Source organism: Schistocerca gregaria, chromosome 4 (genome assembly GCF_023897955.1).
Source record: "Schistocerca gregaria isolate iqSchGreg1 chromosome 4, iqSchGreg1.2, whole genome shotgun sequence".
In the NCBI taxonomy this organism is placed as follows: Eukaryota; Metazoa; Arthropoda; class Insecta; order Orthoptera; family Acrididae; genus Schistocerca; species Schistocerca gregaria.
Window position 1 is genome coordinate 476,465,616 of NC_064923.1, and position 12,957 is coordinate 476,478,572.

The following is a 12,957-nucleotide window of genomic DNA, read 5'->3' on the forward strand; positions in this document are numbered from 1 at the left end:
CATTAATTCGAGAAACGTGCGTCTGCTTGAAAGAACTGTTCATGACTGAGGTGCAGATTATTTGCACGTGGCACCGTCGGGCAGTGCGATCACATATAATACTTTAACTTTTACCTTCTCAGTTCTGTAGTAAGATGGCTTCTCTTCCGACTTTAAGAACAGTTCGATATGCTAGCTACATTCAGCACGTAGGGGAGTATCACCTAAAATGAGCTGACCATAATGTGTCCAACGAGCACATTTCTCACTGCAAATCCTTCAAATTTTATGTTGCTGAGTATTACGAAATTAAGTAGCGCAATAACTAAGGGCAGTATTCAAAAATGAACAATTCATTATCGAGTTGTGATATGAAACTATTAGATACGAAATAAAATATCAATTTTGTGCGCCAAATAGTTTCCTCAAAATCGAATGAGAGGTATTATAATATACAGTAGTGAAGAAAACGAGCAAATGTGAAACAAGTCATTTTTAATTCTTTAAAGGAAAAGGAGAACCTCTACCGAAGACCTAACTTCAAGAGTGGATGTAGCTTTGCTCCAGTTACACACAGTATTTTTTACTATTTAATGAGCTTTTACTGTGAACAGCATGAAAATGGGAAAACTTATTTTTCAATCCTGAGGATGCCTTGGGCAGATGGAGGAAATATTTTGAAGAGTTGCTCAATGTAGGTGAAAATACGATCAGTAAATACAGTGGAATGTCAGGTCTTAAATGGCTACACAGGATAATTGAAATGGCCTGGGAGTCGGGACAGGTTCCATCAGACTGGACAAAAGCAGTAATCACACCAAGCTTTAAACATGGAAACAGAAAAGATTGTAACAACTACAGAGGTATCTCTTTGATCAGGGTTGTGGGTAAAATGTTCTCAGGTATTGTGGAAAGGAAAGTGTGAGTATTAGTTGAGGACCAATTGGATGAAAATCAGTGTGGGTTTAGGCCTCTTAGAGGTTGTCAGGACCAGATCTTTAGCTTACGGCAAATAATGGAGAAGTGTTATGAGTGGAACAAGGAATTGTATCTATGCTTTATAGATCTAGAAAAGGCATATGACCGGGTTCCTAGGAGGAAGTTATTGTCTGTTCTACGAGATTATGGAATAGGAGGCAAACTTTTGCAAGCAATTAAACGTCTTTACATGGATAGTCAAGCAGCAGTTAGAGTTGACGGTAAATTGAGTTCATGGTTCAGAGTAGTTCCAGGGGTAAGACAAGGCTGCAACCTGTCTCCACTATTGTTCATATTATTTATGGATCATATGCTGAAAACAATAGACTGGCTGGGTGAGATCAAGATATGTGAACACAAAATAAGCAGTCTTGCATATGCGGATGACTTAGTTGTGATGGCAGATTCGATTGAAAGTTTGCAAAGTAATATTTCAGAGCTAGATCAGAAATGTAAGGACTATGGTATGAAGATTAGCATCTCCAAAACGAAAGTAATGTCAGTGGGAAAGAAATATAAACGGATTGAGTGCCAAATAGGAGGAACAAAGTTAGAACAGATGGACGGTTTCAAGTACTTAGGATGCATATTGTCACAGGATGGCAACATAGTGAAAGAACTGGAAGCGAGGTGTAGCAGAGCTAATGCTAATGCAACTTTGTTGTATGGGAGCGAGAGCTGGGTGGATTCAGGTTACCTTATCAACAAGGTTGAGGTTACGGATATGAAAGTAGCTAGGATGATTGCAGGTACTAGTAGATGGGAACAATGGCAGGAGGGTGTCCACAATGAGGAAATCAAAGAAAAACTGGGAATGAACTCTATAGATGTAGCAGTCACGGCGAACAGGCTTAGATGGTGGGGTCATGTTACACGCATGGGAGAAGCAAGGTTACCCAAGAGACTCATGAGTCCAGCAGTAGAGGGTAGGAGGAGTCGGGGCAGACCAAGGGGAAGGTACCTGGATTCTGTTAAGAATGATTTTGAAGTAATAGGTTTAACATCAGAAGAGGCACCAATGTTAGCACTGAATAGGGGAACATGGAGGAATTTTATAAGGGGGCTATGCTCTAGACTGAACGCTGAAAGGCATAATCAGTCTTAAATGATGATGATGATGATGATGATGATGATGTCATCAGCTGCTTTATGATAAACGATCTTCACTTTCCGGAGTGGTCTTTCCTCTTACTACTGCTCACTATATATTTCTCACTTAAAGAACACATAAAATAGCTGTTTCCTTGTAGGTATCGCCAGTAGCTAAAATACACAATTACTAAAATAAACAAAGCGTAACGGTTCGCCTTTGGTTCAGGCACAGTTGTTTATTCGATTTCAGTGGCAGACTTCGCGGGGGCCCTAAATTTTAGCGCAATGATTGCAGCCGAGTTTCCGTTCTGTATATTCTCTAGTCTGTGGCAAAACTACAAGTTTTCGTACGCAGAGCCAAGTGGAAGCAAAATACAGGATATTCAAGTATCAGCGTCAGAGGGAAGCACACACTGGTTCCAGTACCAGACTCTGAAGGAAGCAAGTGCGATTATCCTGATGTTAGAGGTCACCTAATCTATTGCGTTGGCCTTGCAAGAAATCAGTTTCTGATGGGAGACGGCGCTGTTTTGAGAAGTGGCTTCGAATCTTGAGGTGGTAAGCGGTGCTTTGCGAACTGAGATGAAAGGTTAAGTTAAGTTTTGTTCTATTTCAGACAATGATCTTGAGACGCATGGTTTATTCACTTTAACTTCTGCTGAATTCACTAAATTTTGCGCCCTGTGATCGTGAATGGGTTACAACTTAAATGATCGCGTCCAGGTGATTTCTTTGAAAGAACTCACACAGTGATGTCGACTGGGTGATACTGGCTCCTTTTTCGTGCATGATTAGCCCATTTCTCCGTATTCATATGTTGATCGATGCAATTGTTTTTCCCCTGTCGAAATGTGCAAGCCTTGTGACTCTGGTTATTAGAGCTGATGCCATTAAATTATTTCCCCCACACTTGTTCCTCTTTGAGGCCCCACACAACTGAGGTATCGTGCCAGTAATCACATAACGATACTAGGTTAATAACTGTTTACCGTCATTCGTGAACTAGTCCTGTGTAATCCTTTGCAATTTAATTGTTCTATCTTAAGATGTAATAAATAGCAATGCCGTATAAATTACTAATTTACTTTCACTAGGCAGAACAGTCCCCTACATATTCTGCTATTAATTTCAACGGTGCCAGCACTAGGAATGTAAGGTGTCTCATCCTCTTCGGTTAATTCAGACTTTCCAGGAGATATTCTAAGATATTATGACAGCATTGTTTCCCAAAGAGTGTGGATATGATCAGAGGTGTTCTGTTTTAGTGGGAGACATTATTAACATTTAATTGGCGATGACAACAGAGATTAGCAACAGCAATAACTATTTAAATTAAGTCATTTATGAAATTGTGTTTTATGCTATTTTGTTGCAAATGTTTGAGAGGGATGTACGAAGAAATGAGTGATTTTGTGCACTTATTGTAGTTAGTATCTACAGAAGAAACTTTTGGGGAATTTAAGCGATCCACTATCTAGCATGTCATTTAGAGTTTTTTTCAGCTGACTTTGTGGTAGACAATAATTTCGTTCATTACATTCATTGTCAAATCCATTTCTGGAACGAAACAATGATCTTAAAATCTTTTCCTATGTTTGTAAAGTGGTCTCCGCAATTTTTCTAAGGGTTTTCTTATGTTTGTAACAGTTTATATCATATCCATTGTATGTAATATGAAAATTCCTGGCATTCTGTCCTATACAGTAGCTTCAGCAAGTTTTACAGATCACTTCTTATATTTCTGAATTTCGGAATTTATCTGTTTTACTGTTTAAGGTGTGAAAAAATTCCTGCAGGCGTTTATTGTTCGTTGCGCTACTTTCACTTTGAGTGATCTAAGGAGGTTTGATACTTGTTTGGAAATGTTATCTACAAAAGATATTATGACTATACATTGGATTGTGTTATTACATTGTTCTATTGAACTAGAATTTTTTTTCTTTTTTTCATGCTGTTGTGTGTGATTGAGATGGGGAAGTCATTGCTAATGACATTTTCTTGATAATGTCGAATTCCTTGTCTCAATACTTTTTGTTCAAAAGAATTTTGTTTGCTATGATTTGTTGCTCCGTACGAAATTTAGCTAATGCATTGAATTTTTATCTACAGTTAGGTGGATGTCTCTATCTGGCATCTATTCAGCCTTCTTGTATGGATGTGGGTGAACTTATGTGACTGTGATTACTATGTTGGAAATAGTACTTCCGTGTAATTGTATATCTTGAATTATGGCCAACTGTTACGACATTCCTTGCATAAATTTATGAAATTACTGCTACTAATTTATCTAGTATATGGCAGTGAAATTTATTTTCTATTTGGCGACTACCGCACACGTCGATCGCAGCCGACGAGTAAAATTCGCGCCAACCACAGAGATTATGCTCCACAGTTCGCAAGGGAGTCAAAGAGAAGAGACCCGTCGACTGTGATTCTCATAACTACCTTTTTACTCTTTGTTGTTGATTTTCTTTTATCTATTCTCTTACTTGACAACCTGTGAAATCTTAAACAAATAAAAAGAAACTTGAGTTCAGACTCCGTTAGTTTCCGATTTCTGTGTTTGCAAGAGTACACACCTACTTACGCAACATCTACATCATTAATAAACTTTACGACATGAGGGTGCCACTAATCTCATTTTCCACTAAAATTATAGTATCATCTACGTATATTTTGTGATATGCTACGTTTCTAAATAGTTCCAATCTGCTGAATAATTTCTTTTCTAGATGGTAAATGAAAATGCATAGGCCACATGGTTGTTGATAAATACTACCATTGAATGCAAAGTAATTGTAGTTAAGAAATCTAGTAACATTGTAAATTCTACAATTTCACCTGGTGAACACTTTTTGTATTTTAGCAAACTTTTAGTGAACCACAGTGACTTCTTCAACAGGCATAATCTCTCTCTATATATAAGAGGCAATATCCTGACTAAACAACTGACTGACCACTTGACTAATCATCGCCCAGCTCAAACCGCTAAGGACAGAAACTTGAGATTAGGAAAAGGTGTGGATCTTATACTGCAGGCGTAGTTTAAGAAGGATTTTTCGAAGTTCCAGCCTTAAGGGGGTGAAATATTGCATAAAGTTTTTTTTAAAGAAAAGAAAATGCCGGTATTAAGCCAATTTTGAAGCCAGACCTACGAAAATTGGTAGTTGGTTTTTCAGTCAGAAATAAGAAATAAAGAAACACACATTTCAGCATTTTTCGAAATTTTACCGTTTGAGAGTGAAATAGTGGCTGAAAGCTATTTTTCTAAATACATCATTATTAAAGAAATACTACAGTATTTTTAAAGCTACTTCTGCGGACATTGGTACTTGACTTCTCTGTTAGGAATAATTTGTAACTGAACCCCTAAGGGGAAGAAATACGGGAGAAGACTTTTTATGAAAATGTTTTATTAATAAAGCATTTTTAAAGCTGAATGTATGAAAATTTAAATTTGGCTTCTCAGAAGTAAAAAATATGTGTCTCACTATTTTTGGAATTCAAACACTAGGGGGGGGGGGTGAAAGGGGGGTGAAAGGTTTAATGGAAGTGCTTAACTGTGAAAGCATTTTTTAAGCTAAATCTACGAAAATTTGTATTTGTCTTCTCAGTTAGAAACAAAACGTGCACATGTCACTGTTTTTGAAAATTCAGTCCCAAATGGTGTGAAACAGGGATGAAACGTTTTATGAAAACATTTCATTCCGGAAGTATTTTTAGAGCTAAACCTTTGAAAATTGGTTTTTGGCTTCTCGCTTACAGATGAAAAAAATACTTGTCACTGTTTCTGGAAATCCCATCCTAAAGGGGATGAAATAGGTTCAGACTGATTCACACTGACTTATTATCGCCCAGCCCAAACTGCTAAGGATAGAAACATGAAGTATGGAGAGAGTGTAGGTCTTATACTGTGTGCATCTTTTAAGAAGGGACTGTGCAAAATTCCATTTCTATGGAGGTGAAATAGGAGATGAAAGGCTTTTTGAAGGTATGTCAAGATTAAGGGAGTTTTGAAGCTAGAACCACGAAAGTTGGTATTTGGTTTCTCAGGCAGATATTAAAAAATACGTGTTTCAGCATTACTGGAATTTCAACGACTAATGGGGTAAAACAGTGGATAAAAGTTTTTCTGAAAATAAATAACTACTAAAGAACTAGTTAGGGACTTTTAAGGCTACATCTGCGACAACTGGTATCTGAAATCTCGATTAGAAACAAAAAAATACGTGTTTCAGTGTTTCTGCAAATTCAACCCCTAAGGGAGTACAATAGGGAATGAAAACTCTTCAGAAAATATTTCGTGGCATTAAAAAATTTTTTAAAGCTAAACTTATGAAAACTAGTATCTCACTTCTCAGTTATATACAAAGAAATATTTATTAGGGGACGAATCTTGATATGTAAATATCTCCATAAGGACGCAGGTGGGTTGATTAACAATTCAACTCCAGCTACAAAATCGCTTTTTGGTCAGAAGCACATGTGGAAACGACGATGCTTATATGGCCTTAATTACTGTGAAGAGCTTAAAAGGTGTTGCAGTTTGTGAACAACAAAAAAACTCGATTAAATAAAAAAATTTCTGCAGGCCATATAGTTTACGCGAGCGAATCAACGGGCGCTAAGCTAGATGTAATACAAAGAGGGTACCTTGTGGATTCCTTATTCTTCTTATTTGAGTGAGTAGGGTGGTACGTGGTACTGTTTTGTATAGAATACGTTGTTTCACTTGTGAAATATTTCTATAGAAACTGTTACGTAGTTTGTAAAGAGATGTATACCTTTTTACATTCTGCCAGTAACAAATATGTTTTCTTTACATGCGGAAATAATTTGTTGGATCTATGTTTAGTTGCACTATTCTGTTTTCTGCAAAAAATTTAAGAGTTTATCGATGCATCCAACTTCTTTTATAGTGCCTAGTTGTGGCCATTACCTGCTTTTGTGGTTCTTGTCTGATTAGGTATTTTAGTTCTTTACTTGTGCTGCTTATTATTTTTGAATCTTTTGGTATGTGGCTATAGATATCTTCGTATCACTTCAGTTCCTTTTGTTAGTACTTTGTTTAGTTTGTGACATGCATCAGAGTTTACATTATTCTTCAGTTTTGCAGTATCTGTGTTTCAGATAGCTGGCAGTGTGTGAATTGTAGCACAGTTAATGAGGCATAACACTTGTAAGCAGATAAACAAGAATTAATGCTTCAACATTAGAATTTCAAACTTCCCAACCTTCGTATTTTCTGATATTTGAATTGAAAATAAAAAAAACCATAAAAAATGACCCTGACGTTGAGCCCTTCCACGCCCGCACGTACACAGGGACCATCATATAAACTTCTACAGTTACCAGTGTTAAAGGGTTAGTATTTCTATGACAAAATTACAAGATGAGGGTCTGCAGTGTTGTCCATACATCTGGGTACCATCACTCGTTAATACAGTCCCATCTGGGATATTTATTTATTTATTGCTCAGTTGTTTCAATCTTTTCAAGACGTAGCCTCTTTAATCTTAAGCTAATAAATAAAATTTCAACAGGTGTTCCCATGCCTCCTTGTATCCTGCTGTCCGCTGTCAGTTGAAGCCTGCGACTTTCTTCAGGTCTTTATCTCAGCGGTCAGGTGGACTGCATTGTGGTCTTCATCTTCCTCTGAGACTCCACTCTAGTACTTCCTTATTCCATCGTCTCATTTCTCGTCCTGGTCATTTCCACTTTAGAGCCTTAACCTTTCCACAACACCCTTAATTCCTGTTATTGGTCTTATGTCTTCACTTCTTTTCCGATCTTTCTTAGTGAGACCTTAACGTGACCAAACTTTAATGCGACCAACTCTCTAGGCAATTCGTAGTTTCCTTTTGAAAAACTCTTTTAAACTCCAAGTTTCACAGCCATTTTAATAAGAGAAGAAAAGAACCTTTCAAGTTTGTTAGCACATGATATTTAAAGACGATATGTTTCTTCAATAAATTCTTCAAGTTAGCATGAATCGGAGAAAAATTTCAGGTTTTAAATCTCTTTGGCTATATAATTAATTGTCCCAGATAAATAAATTCGTTATCATTTTTAGTTGTTGCCCAGTATTATCTGCCTTGCTGTTATCCACTTACTGTGCTTAGTATTTGTTTTTGACTGATTTATCTTAAGGTCCACCATTTTGTAACTGTCCGATAAATCAGTTGCAGAGGATTGCAGTTCTATCATATTGTTGGCTAAGGCTACTAAATCGTCTGCAAATCTCAAGTTTTGAAAGATAGGTGTTTAGGACAGAGAAGCAGAAAAACACGCAATACGCTCATACAGACTTAAATCCCATATAATGTTAATGTAAGTAGCAGTACTTGAGAAGAGGAATAAGTTACTGCAACTAGTCGTCCTATGCACGAGAAAACGTTTCTGGAGCAGCGTCTTGTTATTTCAGTCGTTAATGAAGTAGCTGCAGGCTTCTGAAAACATCGATTTTGGTGAATGACAGCAATTGGAGTTGCACGTAGACTGAAGGAAAATATCAGATATTATGGTCTTCAAATACATAGCCAGTTATAACACACCAATGAAGAGTTAATAAACCCCAATGAATATAAGGAAGAAGATAATGAGGAACTGAGAATGCAGAGGACGTCGAGATGGACATAACCTGGATGGATGTATGGAAAGCGATAAGGACAATGAAAGATGGAAAAGTACCTTGACAGAATGAAGTACGTGACACGGTTGGGGTAGAGTGGCTCTATTAGAACATGAGAATAGAATGAAAAGTACGAAGATCACGTGAACATTGGAAAAAGACTAATGCTGAAAATTTTTAGAAAGGGTTAGAAGAAGATATGTCGAAATCATAGAGTATTTACTTTGATGATGCCGCTAAGATATTACACAACATGTTGGGGAAGATAGAAGAGAAGAGAGTAGGAGAGAAGATTGGGAGCAGGACAACATGGCTTTAGGTCAGTAAGAGCGACAATGGATCCAGTTTTTAGTTTAAGGCAGCTCCAAGACAGACATTACATATTTGCATGGATTTAGTGATGGTGTTTCTGTTAACTGAAAAAGCATATGATCATGTGAAACAAAGAAACCTGGGAAACGCTTTAGAAAAGAGGAATAGGATGGTTTCCTATGAGAAAAACGAAAGAAATGTATCAAGAAAGTGTGAATTGTGTAAATGTTGTACGATGGACTGGTTAGAACAGAAAAATGCGCCGAAGGAAGGGAGAACATTATCCCTTTGCAGCACTTCTCTGGATGAGGTTATGACAGTAGTGGCAACATGAATACGATATGAAATTGTGAAAGCAATGGCATCCGCAAATATGCAGAAATGGAAAACAGATGTACTAAAAAGACTGAATGAATGCGAAGATGTGTGGGGCAGGACAGATTGAAATTAACCCAAACAAAACTGATGTGATCGTGAGAACTAGGGATAAGATGAAAGTAGTGACAAAGTTAAGTATTAGAGGGCTAGTAGCAAAAAAGTGGGAAGTTTCAAGTACCTTGCAAGCATAACAGAAGATAGTGGGAGGAATGATTAGGATATTAGTTAAAAACTAAGAAAATACTTGGCTTCCTGTAGAGTGTAAGAAGCCTGGTCTTGAGCAAGGAGAGTTCTGGGGTGCTATGCAGCTGTTGTGACAAGTCGTTTTACAGGAGGGGAATGTAGTGGCATGGAAACTGGGGAACAAAATGAGACTTCTCCTAGGTACTGTAGAGTGTGTTCACTGTATACGAAAGTAGCAGAACAGGAGGAGAAGATTAGAGCCCTTCAAGCTGAATTAGATAAACCTAGGGAGGAACTAATTAGGTTAAGGGGGAAAAGGGTGAAGAGAAGTGGAAAGTTGTAGCAGAGAGCAGGGGCCATAGAAAGAAGACAGTATGTGACAGTTTCATTGTTGGCACAAAAAATAGATTTGACCTACTGGAACAGTCAAGTAATGAAGAGACTCATGTAGATGTAGGTGTAGCTGATGCACAGCAGAATTCAGTTAGGAAGCCTGCTGCTTCAGAAAAAGTAGGAAGTAGGAAGAAAATCCTGCTGTTAGGTAGCAGTCATGGAAGAGGTGTGGGCCATCTTATGCAAGGAAAATTAGGTGACAGCTACCAGGTCACAAACTTTTTCAAGCCTAGTGCATGACTCAGCCAAGTGATAGAGGGCATAGGATCTTTGTGTAAGGATTTCACCAAGGAGGATCGAGTTGTAATAGCGGGTGGAGCAGGGAACAGTATCAATAGGGACCAGGCCTACACTATTGAGAGTGACCTGGTAAAAGTAGCATCAGCAACGAACCATACTATTGTTGAGTTTGTGCCTGTTTTCAAGCGGTACGATCGACCCCAGTTGAACAGAAGGAAGAGGGTCAATATGGAGTTGAATCGACTGCTTTGGACTGCTACTGGGTCAGGGATTGGTTTGGTTCCTGTTGACACTTTTGGTAAGTGGGGCTTTACTTCTCATGGCCTGCTTCTAGTAAAATTGGGAAGGACATACTGACTAGGTAGAAAATTCCTTAAGGGGGGACGCTACAACTAATGGAAGTAGTTCTTTTTTTTAGGTTAAGCTCATTATCTACACATTCAATACTGAAACAAGACGTATCTGAAAATGTTAAGCATAAATTTTGCGACGACAAAAATATCAGAGGTTTAAAAAACAAAATTAATGAATTTCAGATTTGTTTAGATGACCTATAGTCTACAAATCCTGTGATATTATTTGTATTTCATGAACATCATTTAGGTAGTGAAGCTGAAATGCTTAATATGGAATAGTATACCTTAGCTTCAAAGTACTGTAGAAAAGAGATGGAGAAAGGACAAGTTGCCACTTACATTAGAAAGGGTCACAATTATAAAAACATTGACATTCTTAAATACTATAGTAATCAGCATTTTGAAGCATAAGCAACACAAGATGAAACACGCAAAATTATTCAAATGGCTCTGAGCACTATGGAACTTAACTTCTGAGGTCATCAGTCCCCTAGAACTTAGAACTACTTAAACCTAACTAACCTAAGGACATCACACATATCCATGCCCGAGGCAGGATTCGAACCTGCGACCGTAGCGGTCGCGTGGTTCCAGACTCAAAACACACAAAAGAAAAACAATTATAGCCACAATATACAGGAATCCAACTAGTAATTTACAGCTATTCACAAAACGGTTTGATGCAGTAATTACTTTCTTAAATTCTAAAAATAATGAACTCATAGTAAGTGGAGATTTTAAATTAAATTTTCTGGAGGGTAATCACTTAAGATCCATACTAGATAGAGCCTCTTGCCGCTTCTTATAATCTCATTCCCTCAGTACAGTTTCCAGCCAGGGTTATTGGTACAAGCAACACTGCTATTGATAACGTTTTCATAGATACTACCACAGTAGCAAATCATAGTCTAAACCCAATATTTAATGGCCTATTAGATGATGATGCTCATTAAGTTACATTTAATATAGTGGTGTCTGATTCAACTAATAGCAGGAAGTGGGACACTATATGAATAATAAATGAAACAGGAATTGACGGTATAAAAAACTATTTGATGAATACAAACTGTATAGATGTACCCAATTCACCCAGGATAAATGAAAAATATAACTGTTTCTCTAATGTACTCATAGGTCACATTGAAAACTGCTGCATTAAGAAACTAATCCAATCAAATAGATTAAATGTATCAAAACCTTGGATTACAAATGGAATAAATGTATCTTGCAAAACAAAAAAAGACTGTACTTAATGTCAAGGGAAAACGATGACTACAGAGCTAAATCAAATTACAGATTATATTGCAAAATATAACAAAGTAATCAGAAACTTAAAATGTACATATTTTCAAGAAAAAGTAAATACCTCTAATAACAAGATAACAACTATATGGAACATAGTAAAAAGTGAAACAGGAAAAAGTAATCAGGCAAATGAGGAAATTATGTTAAATGTAAATAATGAGTTGATTAGAGATACCTCCAAAACTGCACACAATTTCAACAACTTTTTCCTTTCAGTAGCAGACAACTTAAGTCTACATAGCTCTTCAGAAGACAGCTTAAAATATTTAAAAAATGCATTTCTGCCAAAGTTTGACAAAATTCAACTATATCCTGACTCACCACAAGAGATTTCTAATATTATTAGCTCTCTTAAAAATAAATATTCCAGTGGTTATGATGTAATCAGTACTACCATATTTAAACATTCCTCCTTAGAACTTGGTGACATATTTAGTTATTTACATAATAAATCCCTCCACAGTGCTACTTTTCCAGATAGACTTAAATATACTATTTTCAAACCATTACACAAAAAAGGAGACAAATCATCACTGGAAAACCGCATTTCATTATTGTGAATACTTTCAAAAGTGGTTGAAAGGCTTATGTACAATAGACTTTGTAAACACTTACTGCAGAAAAATATTCTCATTCACAATCAGTTTGGATTTCGCAAAGGATTTTCAACTGATCAAGCTATATTCAATTTTACAGATGATATATTAAAATCAATAAATTAAAAGTTATTATCACTTGGAATATTGTGATCTGGCCAAATCTATTCATTGTGTTAAGAATGATATCCATAAACAAAAGTTAAAATATTATGGAGTAACAGGAGTAGCAGGCTCATGGTTCTCATCCTATTTTTTAAAATAGAAAACCATGTGTGTCTGTATCAGGCTTACCACATAACAATAGTCATCCAGAACATAAAACCATCAGACAAGGGGTGCCCCAGAGCTTTATTTTAGGTCCCTTGTTGTTCCTATTATATATTAATGGCCTTCCATGTGCAATGTCACAAAATGCAAATTTTATCTTACTTGCAGATGAGTCAAGTATTGGTATAAAAAACAGTACCTGCGATCTCACTGAGCAATCAGCTAATGAAATATTTGTATCAAT